Source organism: Passer domesticus, chromosome 5 (assembly GCF_036417665.1).
Source record: "Passer domesticus isolate bPasDom1 chromosome 5, bPasDom1.hap1, whole genome shotgun sequence".
In the NCBI taxonomy this organism is placed as follows: Eukaryota; Metazoa; Chordata; class Aves; order Passeriformes; family Passeridae; genus Passer; species Passer domesticus.
In genome coordinates, this window is record NC_087478.1 from 45,160,428 (window position 1) to 45,174,867 (window position 14,440).

Genomic DNA, 14,440 nt, shown 5'->3' on the forward strand with positions numbered 1-14,440 from the left:
AGGTCACAACACTGGTGGCATCAGCCTGAATCAGGGCGGCCCCTACCTGTCAGCAGCTCCTTGCAAGGTCTTTGCTCATGTGATGGCATATTTCTTCTGGGTAGTGAGACCTCCAGGATGACACGGCCAACTTCCCATTTTAAACACGTCATTTGGAACTGAGCTGGCTAACAGGATGTGTCATTAACAAGAGCAGAGCCTCTATGGCAAACAGGGATACTTGCTATTGTGGTCACTTGTCAGTGATTTACTTTCTTTTTTCCTTATATAAACTGCAGGTCAAGATTATTACACCATCAGCATGAGGTATGTTAGTGTGATACCATAAATGTCTGCACTGAGAGAAAATTACAGCATGTCAGCAGTGCTGCATCGTCTGTTACAATGTGACATTGCTTATGGTGTCACTCTGCTGAGGAAAAATGACTCTTTGGGAATGAAAAACTATTAATAGGCTCCCAAACAAGTCTCTTAATAAAACATACATAATAATTGGCAGGGACCTTTCCTTCTTTTTCTTTTATTTTCCCTCTGTTTCTAGGGAGGGAGTCTGCCCCTCATCTTTACAGGTAGATGTGTAAGACAGACAAATCACCACCTCCACTGTTGTTTCTTCTTGTGCTGTTTGCTAAGTTGCCTTGCAGTGATTTCTCATGATTTCAAGTAAACTTGGTGAGAAGAGTCTGTGGTGAATGGATTCTACATCTGTTCTTACCTTTGCTTCAATGTATACAGTAATATTAATAATAATTTTAATATTTAATATGAGAATGTTTATTCTTACTCTCCCTGACACTATATATTGCAGGCTCCATAACTGGTAAATACATGACTGAATTTTAGAGGTTACATACTTTCTATTGTCTTTGATAATTCATTAGTAGTTATAAAAGCAGGAAAGAAGAATTTTTCTTTTACTAAATACCTGGGGAGGAAAAATGAGAACTAGAGAGAAGTAAGAATGACTAATTACAAAAGTGAAACACAGCAGGGGAAAATTTAAGCTCACTTTTCTTTTAATAACTTCAAAATTCATTGTATTGTATATGTAGAAGTAACGTTCTCATCTTTCCCAGCAAGGAAAAAAAAATCATTATTGTTTCTGAGTCATGTAAGAGTGTGCCCCTTAATTAGCTGTTTGCAAGGGTGTGGGATGCATAGCTGCAGTGGCATCCACTGAGATATATGTAGAGTGATCAGTCTTCAATCTACTTTTTCTATAAGATCTATTTCTTCCTTCAAGTGGTATGCAGGTTGCTACAGGTTTCTATTTTCATTTTTGTCGTTGCTGAATGGGTGGGGTTTTTTTGAAAATGTTTACTCTTTTGTTGAGGCCAGAGGTTGCTAATGTTTCACAGGTAAACCCAGACAAAATGCTGGCTTCAAATTTCTCTAAATAAGTTCTCAGCAATCTACCACTGCTAGTTCATTGTTCTGAGAGATAGTAAAATTCTGTCTATGATCTTAAAGATTGCGTGAAAGATTTCATGCTAAGTTGCATGAAGATGGGGAGCTTCCCATTGGCCCTCCATGGGGCTGAATTAGAGAACATCCAAAGGAGGGCAGCAAAGATGTTGAAGGGCTTTGAGAGGAAGGTGTATGAGGAATAGCTGAGGTCACTTGTTCTGTTCAGCCTGGAGGAGACTGAGGAAAAAACTCATTGCAGTAAAAACTTCTTGTGATGGGAAAAGGAGGGGCAGACACTGATCTGTTGTCCACGGTGAACAGTGACAGGACTCAAGGGAATGACTTGAAGGTGTGTTGGGGGAGGTTTAGGTTGGGTATTAGAAAAAGGCTCTGTCTACACATGATATTTCTAGCTAAAGGATCAGAATGCATTTGCATTGGCAGGTCTTAGAATGTGCAGGAGTCACCTGTTGTGTTACATGTCTCCTGCCACTGAAAGTGAACAGAGCCTCTCTGTCTTTTCCCAGATTGGTGAAGCCCCCCTCTGCTCTGTTCCTCAATTTGCACTGTATGATACCAGCATATCTCATGCCCTAGGGCAGGTAAACTGATATACTACTTTGCTTTTCCCTGTCTTTTCTCATGAGATGTTGTTCATCTTAGGATGTAATTCCATAATTCTGCTGGGACAGTGCTCAAGTCCCCTCAGACAAAATCCAGTGTTGAGGGAAGGCCTCATCTCTCAGCAGATGGAAGGAGATACAGGATGTCAATTTTGCCCCTTGCAATCTGCATAGTCATGCAGGGAAAATTTTTGAGTACCTGTTAGAGCGCTTAATTTTTGCCATTTCCCTAGGTTACCTTTAGCCTTCAGCAAGACATGATAAGTTATTGAAAGAGGCTCAGTCTTTTTCTTCTGTTCCAAGGACTAATGGTGTGGCAATGTAGAAAGTTCATGCTGCTTGGTATTTCCACTGCCAGCAATGAGCAAGAAGTTTCAGTTTCTGTATAAGGCCTTCTGTTTCACCAGGACTGCTATCAGGTGTGCTGAGCTGGTGGCTCTGGGCTACGGCTGCCATGGTTGGCCTCTGGCACAGTGGTTAGTACTGGTCAGTTCATGGGTGAGCTCTTCACCAGTATAAATCATATGATAGGATTGCTGATTTTCATAGTTCTTTATCAACCCAGATAAATGTCTGGTGCCAGGTCTTGGACCATCCCCACTGTTCACTGGCATGTGCTAGGTGCCTTGAGCACCCTCAGAGGCTGCTAAGCTATGTGAAGGATACAGTGGTGTAACTGATTGTTATTTGAGCCCTTTTGCCTCATTGGTCTGAGCATTTCCTGGATGACTTGGCTGGAGTCTTTCACATGTCCTCAGATACCTGATGTCTGATGGATAGACAGACCCACCCCGCCCGAGTTTCTCCAAATACCTGTAAAGAATTGACTGTAACTTAATGTCATGCTCATGAGTTGTCTCTACCTCAGCTCCATTTCTCCTGCAAGTGTCCTTGCTGAAGCTTTGACACTTGATTCAGTTTACACTTCACCTCTAGATCCTGGCTAGTGTTTAAAACAGGTTTAAGTCAGCAGTACTTATGAAATCTCTGTCAAATATACTGATGAGCCTCATTGCCTTTCTCAATATGATGGGACTTCTCAATGCCACAGGAAGTGATAAATTTGCCCTAGGATAAACAGGGTGTTGTGGTTTTGATAGGTTCTGGATAGGAATTTTCCCTACTAAATAGGAGTTTATATTCAGAACTTTGTTCCCTGATTTTTGTACTGTGAAGCCTTCCAGCCAGAGGGTCTCCTTCCTGAAAGTAGGCTGTTGGCTCTCTCAGTAGGTGTGATTTTGTTACTGTCAGACCAGTCCTAATGTCTCCTCTGTGGTTAATACAATCAAGGGTTTCAGGAAGCTTGAGCTGCATAGAGAGAAAGCAGAAGACTTATTGCTTGAGTTCTAATCACCCAGCACCTTGAGGGCACCATCTTGCTGTCATCTGCCAAAACTGCTCTCAGACCTTGGCTTACCCTGCATTTCTGCCATGTGGAGGATGCCCCGCATGTCTACTTCTGCAGCCACTGAAAGGCAGCCTGCTCTTTCATGGCTATCCTAGGGGCCATATTTTTGTGTAGCAGTCACAGATTGCCTCCATGGCATATTAATAATGCTTGGCCACCATTCTTCAGGCTAATTGTGCCACTTAGCAGTGCTGCAGGAGATTACATTTCAGTGATTCCTCCATCCAGCTAGAAAACTAATTGGTCATACTGGTCTAATAGCACATTTGCAAATTTAACAGCTGAATTGCTGTCAGCTTGCTCTGGTAGTGCTGAATACCTTGTTCTTTGCTACATTCACACTGCAGCTCACTCCCTTCTGGAAATGATGAAGTAGGTACAACTATGGTCTGGATGGGAAAGGAAGAGCTTGACCAGTCACACTGTCCCATGCTGGTGAGGAAACACTGGCAGAAGGGAATAAGCTGTATCTTTCTCCCTTGAAAGGCAAATTCATTCCTCTTTTCTTTTTTCTGGGTTCTCCCAGTTTAAGCCTAGTCTCCTCATCCTGTGCCATTAACACTCCTCATTTTGAGTTAGTCCTAGAGTGGCCTTCCTATCTGGAAGTATTTATGTATATTTAGATTGTGTATCTGCAGTGCTGCCTTGTAAGCTGGAAACATCCACAAGAGTTTTGTCTCTGAATAAATGATTCCTTTGTTTTTCCAAAGTTATCTATAGCAGGGAACTCCCAAGTTTATAATGTAAGTTTTTATTTCTCGTGCTGAGTCTTTCCCTCTTTTTTGAGAGTAGGGTCTCTTTTTAGTCCCATTCTTTGCAACAAAAATTGTCCAGAACTTCTATTGTGTGTTCAAATGTCTCAGACAGTGTGTTCAGCCACTGTGTCCTCACTTGCTTTGTACCTTCATGTCTGGGTGGGCAAGCTCCTGGGAAGGCATCAGATACATCTTAAGGAGGGGAGGGAAATCACAATATGATGCTGAGCTGGCATATGTGTCTGCCTGTGTTGGCCCAGGGATTTCCCAAGCTGGTTCTCCAGTCACAGGCTCCAAAGAAATTCCCAAACACTCTATTTAAGGTCTCTTGTTCTGCAATTTGCCCATGTTGAGTAAAAGAGATGGTAAATAATGGCCTAAAGAAAATGCCAGTCACAAGAAAAGGACAGAGACACCAGAAAAATAAAGGAAAAATAGAGATGAAAAAGAAAAGGTACTAAGCACATGAATGATGCTTCACTACACTTTGTAGCTTAACTTACTCCTGAATGTAGAATTAGCCTCAGCCTTCAAAGACACATCATGGAGTGATTTAAGTGTGGTCAATCTCAGCTTTGTTCTAAGCTATAAAGCGTTCTGTGGAAACCTTCAGCAACTTCTCTGCTATGAGTACATAAGGGGGTTAAAACTCCTAAGGATGAATTTCTGGAGTGTGGCTTCTCTCCATAATTCTTACAAAGACCCTTATTCAAGAGACAGTATAGAGAATATTTGCAGTGTAAACTAACTACATTCTCTATAAAGATTAGTGGATGAATGTACCTGTTAATGACAGAGAAGACAGCCTTGAAATGTTTATACCATACTAGCTGTCTGCACATTGAACTACTGTTCTCCCCTTGCTCAGAAAATTGATTTTTCATTGCTTAAACTCGGTGTGCTGAAAAACACAGATCTCTGGGACAGTAAAAACAAACTAGATTTTCTTTAGAGAGAATGCAGTTGCCAATAAGTGTGATCTGTCCCTGCAAGAGGAGGCAAAAAATTGTGGGATCACTAATTTAGGAGTAGCATTGTTGCTCTGGAGTCTGGGGAATGAGATGGTGACTGTTTCCTACTCTGTTTGCATTGTGTTCATACCTTAACTCTGATTCCATGCATCAGAGAATTTTTTTCCCTAGAAGTCTTAATAGGTAATTACAAAGCATATAGATTTACTAAACCTTATTATAATGGCAAAGAAGAAATAGTAATTATTTGTGTGTTCAACCATTTTTAAAAGGTGTTTTCTTTTGTTATCATCATGACCATGTGTATTGAGTGTAAAATAATTCTATATAACTTAGACTGTTTAACATTTACCATGGGATCTTATCACTAATGTGATAAGATCAAGTAAAGAGGCTTTCTTGGGTAGTCATTCAAGGTAAAATGAGTAATGTCCAGGCACTGCACCACATAAGTCTCAGCCTGGTTTTCCTTCTATTGATTTAAACCATAGAGCATTAAGGTCAAGCAGGTCTCTGGAACAAATGTGATGCTTTGTATTAAAACCAGCTCTGTCTACGTCAGACATTTTAATTGTGCATGTACAGATACTTTTGCCTAGAGAGATAAAATATTAAACGCATAATGAATAATGCAGCTGTCTCACAGTACTGTGATCTTTATGTGAATAAAGAAGCTATAAATTGCTTGGGTATTGAACTGGCACAACATTTCCCAGTTTAATTTGCCAGTGATTTCTGCAGTGACAGCTTATGCAGGGGCAAGTTGGATGATGTAATGTTGAAAAGTGTATGTTTTTTAGAGAAGAAATGGTACTTTTCCATCTCCCAATGCAGGAAGAGAGCTGTGCAGTTGTCTGCTCCCTGACAGCTAACACAGCTGTGTAGACAGCCAAGGTTTAATGTAGTTTTGCACATCACTGAGGAGAGGAGAAGTTGATAGATGGAAACACCCATGTGAAATTACATCTTAAGCCATGGAAATAAAATGGACAATGCCTTAGGTAAAGAGCTTTTCAGTAGTGACCTTTGGTTTCTAGGCTTTTCTTTGGGGATGCATTTCACTTCTTTCTCTTGCCACACAATGTCACTATCCCTAGATGACTGCCAGTTTTTCTATTTGACTGCCATATTTTCTATTTTTCCTATTGAGTATCAGCTACCCCAACCATTCCTTCCTTGCCTTTCCTCCATCCTATCACTAGTATAACCTAGCCTGATGGCTGCAGTCTGACCACTTGAAAATGTTGCTTTTTCCTTTCAACTCTTTCGCCTATGGATGTACTTTTTTTTCATTTTTAGGTAAACATAGATATTTCCAATTTTTTTTCTAGAAACATCTTTGCTGCTAAGGTTGGAGTTACACAAAGGTTATGTCCTTTAATCTTCGGGATTAAGGTGGAATTTTTATTCCCATTTGTCTTGCTGAGAACTGAGCGCTAGCACATTTCTTCTTTAAAGAAAAAACTTTAAAAAGGGAGAATTTCACTTTTAAAATTAATCACCATGGCAACCTTTACAGTGAGTTTCCAAACATAGGAAGTTGCCTTTAAGAAGCATTCTCAGCTAAGAGAAAGGTGAGTTTTTACAGCTTCTAGCAATGTTACCATAGAATATAAGGTTTTACAAGAATCAGTTAGAGGGACTTTTATATGCAAAAGGAAGTTAAATTGACTTGGTGGTTTTAATTTTATTTTTATAAGGATGCTGCATGCTAACTAATCTCATCATAATGCTGGCTTAAAATAGACTTGGAGAACTAGATAGAGCCTGGTGGTAATACTTGTGATAACACTAGATTTCATCTAAGTAGATATTTAGTTAACAAATTGCCAACATTTCTCTCACACTTGAAATATTATTTTTCTTTCTTCTGCTTCTGGACTGCCTTTTCATGCATATTCAGAATCTTAGTGAGAAATATTTTTAAAATTGGAAAGTGAGGTAACAGAATTGAGAGCGGGAGAAAACCAGTTGTTTATGCATTAAAAGAAGAAAATCCTTCACACATTAGAATTCAATGAAATGTAACTTTAACAGTCATATCTTATTTCTCTCTGTACTCAGCTTGATTATCTTATATCCTATTTTTGGCATGTCTTAGATCCAAGGAATGTGTAATTTCTTTTCCCACTGGAATTTCCCCAGTGAACATAATGTGCATCAGATAGAATTTTGACGTTTTTGCCTGAAATGGTAACTCGGTGTGTCGTTCCGAAATCAAAATAAGAGCCTTTTAGAATTAAACTTCCTATGTCCAAAGTAGTTGTGAGACTGGGAGAAGGAGCTTACATCCAGAGAACTTCAGTCTCTGGGCATATTTCATATTTTCAAGTAGGAGGCTGATGGACTGGCAAGAGAAAGCCACTTTTTATCAAATTGCAAAAATACCAAGGAAAACAAAAAAACCACCACCATCCAGTTGGTTCTACCAAGGTTGAATATAATGATCCAAAAGTGTACCAAGGTGTGTGGGAGTGTTCCTACACTGCTTGTAGGAAGCAGGAGGGCTGGTCAGAAGAGGACTTTCTTTTCTCCTTTCATGCAATCTGTAATTGTGAGGTCTTGAGCTGCCCATGGGAGGCTGTCTGAGCCACACGGCCAGAGTCTGGGGTAAGTACTGTGGGCTTCATCCTTGAGCTCACCACCCAGGTTTATTTATTCAGCTATATGGCCACAGTTGTATTTCTCTGGTCTTGTTCCCTGCTGGAAAAAAGCAAGCTGGTTCTGCTGGGATTAGGGCTAGCTGGTGCTGTAAACACTCCAGTACTTCTCCATGCACTACATATCTGGAAGAAACAGATTATAAAGCACGTCTAAGACAATGAAAGTTTTAGAAAGACTTAAAAAAATGTATTACATTAATGTAGCGAGTCATTTAAAGGTGACAGCCTTAAGTTCAATACCTGAGTAGCTCAATTAAAAATAAGCGCAGATAAAAATAAGCTCAATTACTGCATTACTCATGTTATGTAATATATTCCGAAAAGTTTAACTTTTAGAGAAAACTTAGCAATAAAATTATTAACACTTATCTGAAATGCATGTTCTTTTGAGATATTCTGCCATCATGCAGGGGTACTTTTATTTCATGTGAAATGTGGGGAAGTAGAAGATTGTCTTTTGTGCTTTTGTAATGGAGGATAGGATCAGTGTGATCTGAGGGGCTGTTTTTTCTTATGTGTACAGGATCCTGTGAAGAGCTTTATGTTCAATTCCAAAGTCAGCTGAAGGTGTTAGGTCAGCAAGCAGTTCAGTAAGCAGCACATTTGCAAAATACCATTGAGGCATGGGATGGTGTCTGCAAGAAAGCTGATAGTGAGTCATGCCAAGTGACTGCAAGCTGAACAAAAATCTTTCAAAAAGGAAGTGACTGTTGTGAATTACTGTGGCCAAGTTTGTGAAAAATTGGCAGATGGCTTGACCGTAGGCAGGTTGGCAGATGTTCTCCTTCCCCAGCCCTTCTGATGGATGGGATTATAGCTGGGTCACAATCTTTCTCATAATATCAATCAGCACATAGTAAAATCTAATGCATCATCATCTTTACTGAGACAGTAATGTTGTCCTGCATTTACAGACAATACATGTTCATTTCTATTGGAAGGATGAACAGTAGACCTTGTGCATCATAAATAACAATTACAGTTTTAGAATAAAGGAGATGAGATGAAATGAGCTGTGCCCTAGCACATTAAGAGAGGAAAAAAAGAATTTTCATACATTTATAGTATCTTGCACTTGTAAAAATAAGAAAGAAAGCAAATAGAGATTTATAATTTTGCATGAATTAAGAACACATAGTCTTTGTATTCATTGAATGTGAATTTAGAGTCAGTGAAAATTATCACTGAATTCTAAATTGTAGATATTCAGAGGCTGGATTGAAGTAACTGCTTTGAGATATTTTCTTTTGATTGAAGCTAATACAAAAAACATTTTGACATATACAATTAAATTCCAAGAAGGAAAAAGCAGTTATGGAACTGATAGGAGCACTAAATATCTCAAGCATATTTGGAAAGCAATCTTTAGGACTCACAAATATTTATGCATTCTCTTTGTATTTGGCCTCATCTTTTGGTTCTGATATATTTATCTATAAAATGGATTGTTAACTGGAAGACTTGAAAGAAAAATAAAGAAAGGCTCAGTATTGTCAGTGGTGGATCTGTTTTTATCTTGACTGTCTTAGATTCACTTTTTAAAAAGGCCCCATAATGGAAAAATGCATTTTGAGTGGAATAGGTTTGCAGAGTTGCAAAGGCAGAAACAAACCCAAAACCCAGCAGTTTTGTCACAATCTTGTTCCTTGCCATGGCTTCATCACTGAAGGTGTTATTGTCAGAAGTCATTAAATGAAGACAATGCCCAGTTTTCAACAAGGAGAGGTGCCACATAAGGAGATGGAAAACATCATGAACATTATCCAGAATAAGAGAAAGTGCTAACAGATTATATTCCTATCTAATATAAATTTTCTCACACTTTTATCTTCTTCAGTTCTAACTCATCTACATATTTGACTTCTAGACAGACAGTATGCTTTATTGATTGAAGCATTAAAATCATATATGGAAATTTATTCCCAGATTTCTGTTCATGTAATTGTAATTATGACTGCCGTGATTCATCAAAAGCCTCTTGTTAGCTGGCTCGTACTGCTTTGTAAATGAAGAAAAATATTTCTGGTTGCTGGTTAACTATTCATAGCGATTGAACAAGATTATTGTTTCTAAACCCAGACTTTTCAGGATTTAGAATTGTGTTCATAAAGGATTAGAAGGAGGAGATGAGTCCAGTAGGACCCATGGTTTTCAGTGCCATTTTGATTCTGTAGATCAGATACAATGCGAAGAGGTACTCTTGGCTCTTTCTTTCAGGGAGTATATAAAACAGCTTTATGGAGTTATGTCTAACCAGGCATCTCTTCTGGGAAGGAATGAGACAGATAGATTGTTTGGGGGTTTTTATGCTGTTGGGACTTGGCTGTTTTGGTGTTTTTTTACCAAAAATGAATTTTGCATGTAGAAGGCTTGGTGTTATATTTGTTTGGGTTGTTTTTTTTTCCACTCATTAGCTGCCCATCAGTTTCTTTAAATTTAATTGCCCTAGTGGTCGACTATTCTCTTCGTTTCTCAATAGACTGCTGCCCACGTATTTGAGTTTTCTTTTTGTAGATGTTGTATCATCATAGGAGCAGAGTGCACAACCACTTTTAATTGTTCAGATACTCTGTATTGGTCAAAGACTGACTCAGTTACGACATGTTAAGATCTTCTCAGAATTGCTTCAGGATTTTATGGGCAATTTTGGTGATGAAATTTCAGTTTAGGATTTGTTCAAAAAGACTGTGTTCTATACATCTTTTGGTGAAGCTACTCAACTATGGACAAAATGGTACTTGTGAAAAGAAACTGACTCCCTGCCTGAACTGGCTGTTGGTTTGAACCCTCAAAACCACTGTGACATTCCGAACAAATTCAGCATCCTTGTCAGTCTAAAATGGTTTAAAATATAATTTTCAGTATACTTACAATACTTGTAAGTGCAATTTAGAGGTATTTGTAATATTTTTACATATACAGTGAGATTTTTTAAAATATTGTTTTTTGCTTTCACATGGTGGTTTTTAAAATGAATGACATTGAGTGTCAGGGTTAAGAGTGAAGAAAGGAAAAGTTTTATGAAAGAATATTCATTAATGCCCTTTCACTGAGAAAGTATCAATCACAGGAGCTAAATTTAAGTGCTGGTTTCTTTTGTCATAGGTTCATTCTATAATCAAGCTGGTTTAGGTGGATTCAGAAAATTTATGTCTCTTCTGCCCTTCCTCTTAAAAAGTAGTAACATCAAATTAATATACAGTGTTTTATGTAGTGCATAAAACATACTTGAAAGTCTATCTTGCATGCTTTGCATGTTTTTCTGAATTACTAACATATTGTTTCATAATCATTTATGAATAAACAGTAGGTCTTGCCCTTGCACAAGGCTGTTATTTAGTAAAGAGTTAGAACATGGACTCTTGAAAAACCAAATCTGTTAGATACCTTACATCCTACAATGCAGCTATTGCGTTTTTGTAGTGTTCTACCATTTCTTCTCATTCTGCTATAAAGAGCTCAAGGAATTCAAACTCTCTATTTATGAATAGAGAGCTTTTTTCCATGTCTGTGGAATCTGCCAAATTCAGATGATCGTTATGTAGCTGCTGTTGTCTCTCAGGGTTTATTAGTCTTCCATGAGAAATACCGTCTAGCTCAGAAGAATAAGCAAGACCAGTGCTTTGTTCTATCCAGATGAGCATAAGCTGAGAACAATCAACTGGATGCCTGTGAGGAACAAATGTGTAAACATGGCAGGTTTACTTATTCTTTTAAATGGTATTTTGTTACTGTTAATGGTCTGAAGCATTGCCAGAAAGATGAGGTGGCAGATGAGCACAGACGTTCATTGGCATCTGCTGCACACTACATCTGCCACCTCTTCTGGGGATCATCTTCACTTTACGGCCATTTAGAAAGCTTGGCACCATAGGCTTTATTGCAACCAAAATCATTACTTGCCAAGAGGGAGTGTGCTGAAAACTATTGATGCACAAAAGAACGACAAGTAGTACACATGCCTCAACATTTCTGGTAAAACTGGCCCTTGTTGATATGTGTGCCATGGAAGAGCCCAGTCCAGACACAGGTGCTGCAGCAAGCAGGGCTGTGGAGGCTGGTGCTTCTTCCTTGCAGAGCAATGCCCATCCAGGCTCTGATGGAACCTGCCACAGCACATCCTTCCAGCCCATAGGAGAGCCTCCCCCGGGAGGGGTGGGAGCCTCCTCCCAGTGGGGACCCAGCATCAAATCCTGCACACGTGGGATGCTAGAGCCTGGGACATGCCCACGATGGACAGTAGCTTCAGAGGCCAAAAACCCTCTCAGGCATTGGACTTGACCCAACACAGGATCAGTTGATCAGCTTGACATGGTCATGTTTGACGCAAATGCTTGACCAATTTACTCAGATACATATGTGTCCAGAGGCTTGTTTGCTTTAAAAACATTTTAGCAAAGTTTATACTTTGCTGCAACATTATCTGTAAGGTCATTTTTTTTATTTGGCTGAGGGAGAAAGTAAATTTTGTTGTCTTAAAGCCTGCTCCTGAAGACATTGGCTGTGTAATTTCGATGATAATATACCATCAAAAGTAAAAGTCAATTGATAGTTGAAAAAGCTAATTGTGAGTGTGGAGGATTTAGACACCAAGCCTGTAAAAGGCCCCATATCCAGGGCTATAGCACAGGCTGGGTGAAGGCAGGGAAGTGCACTGCATCTGCTGCTTGAGGGCCTGACACTGGAACAGCAAGAGGGCACTGATGGCAGACCAGTCCCCTGGCATGAGATGCAAAAAGAGAAAATTAAATTAAGCCTAGTTGCTGTGCTGAAAACCATTACTATCTGTGCCTTGGAGCAGACACATTCAGACATATCCTCGGATACCTTCTTTTCCCATCTGTGAAGTCTCCTGAGGTGTTTATCCTGTTTCACAGATGATGTCTCAGATTGATTGCCCTGTTCTGCATTATGGAGAATATCCGATTAAATCAGATAAAATGAGACTTGTGGTATTTGCTGTGTAGCAGTTGACATTCAGGCAGCAAATTAAAATGGAGGGAAAAAAGAGAATTCTCTGCTTTTAAATCTACCTACACTTAGAGTACATCTGCACAGTTAGTGCTGCTTGTCATTCCTCAGCCAGTAAAAAGCATCTGGGACCTGACTTGGTGTTTCACAGAGCATTGTGGTTTGTCCCTCTATCTGTACCACATATTACTGCTGTGTGTGCATTTACCTTTTATTCTATGGGTAAAAAGCTCAAAATCAGCACAAACAGATTTAATGAGAATGCTCTTGGTTTTCAAGATCAGAATAATAGCTATTTGCTAAGAAAGAAAATTATCTTAAATGCAGTGCTTACCACAGGTGAAAATAAGTTTTAAATCATCCAGTGTTGAGTCTATTTTCAACTAGTAAATGCTGTGCATGTATAATAAAATTAATAAGACAAGATTAACTGCCTCTTATAGTTTCCAAATCAATAAGAGGTACTTAAGGAGACAGATTCAATCTTCAATTATTTTTTTTTTTTAGGAAAAACTGCCTCAAAGAGAGAAATGTTGACATGATATTATTTGTTGTGACAAAAACTGAAATATGAATCTATTGGTTTTTGTATGATCCTACATTTAGTGCAAATCTATTTCCCTTGATTATAGAAACAGTGAATCAAAACCTGGAATATCCAATCCACAGAAATTCTAATATTCTTTCTTACTGTCCCCCACTTTGAATTTATTTTGAGCACGTTTTTACATAATGCTTAAAATATTTCTATTAGAATTTGCTTCTGGACAGTGAAATATTTTATCTTGGTTGGACTTCTTGTATTTGTTGTATTTTGTTATATCATTTTGATTTGTTTTACTCTCTGGTTTGGATGTTTATGGTTTTAATTATTTCTTACTATTTGCATATTAAAGTAAAATTAATTGGTGATTGGCAATACAGGCAGTGCTTCAGTAATTGAAATGACAAATGTTTTTCTGGATTGCTCAATAACTGATATTCTACATTGTCATTTGTATTCTACTCAATTTGTTAGATTACATTTTACAAAGCATCAAGTAGATTCAAAAAAAAAAAAAAGGCAATATATTCCAGTCCATATAAGTTCAGAATAATTTTCTAAACAAAACTTTTGACAGCAATTGTTGACTTTGGGGTTTTCTTTTCCTGAAAAAAAAAGTCAATTTTTTGATAGAAAAGTACTTTACTCAAAATGTTTTCTCAGCCTCAGTTTTTGATTTCTATTGTGTTTATCAGATTTCAAGACACAGTGTTTTTCCTCACTGTAATTTTCATACTGGGCCAAAGTATGAAAATTACAGTGAGGAAAGGAACTTTTTAAATTCCTTTTTGTGGTTTTTTTTTTAATTACTCTTCAGCATGCATGTGGTTCTAACACTACTGGAAGTCCAATAGGAACAACAAAGTAAATCAAAATAAATATTAAACAAACAGAACAGAAAGAGAACAGTAAAACTATAACAATAAAAATGCAGGCAATCTCCAGAAGAGTTCAGGCAGCTGGGATGGTGACAAATGACGCTGGTTTCAGGTTGCTGGGTGAAGTTAAGTGAGGCACACTTTGCACACAATTGTTAGACATTTATTCTAGCAGCCTTGCAAATATAACATATATGCACTCTACAGTGTGTTTGTTTTT

General features: G+C 38.4%; 1 protein-coding gene across 11 annotated transcripts in view; it reads left to right on the forward strand.

Annotated features, from left to right (window-relative positions):
* The window catches only part of ANO4 (anoctamin 4), a 175,945-nt gene that overhangs the window by 33,627 nt on the left and 127,878 nt on the right, over positions 1-14,440 (forward strand). Inside the window, exon 1 of one of the 11 annotated variants that reach the window (XM_064419856.1) lies at positions 6,698-6,738. The exons of the other annotated variants lie outside the window; for them this stretch is intronic. The gene's annotated coding sequence lies outside the window, so the exon portion shown is untranslated. Of the gene's footprint in view, positions 1-6,697; positions 6,739-14,440 lie in introns of those variants that run through there. 11 annotated transcript variants of the gene reach the window in all.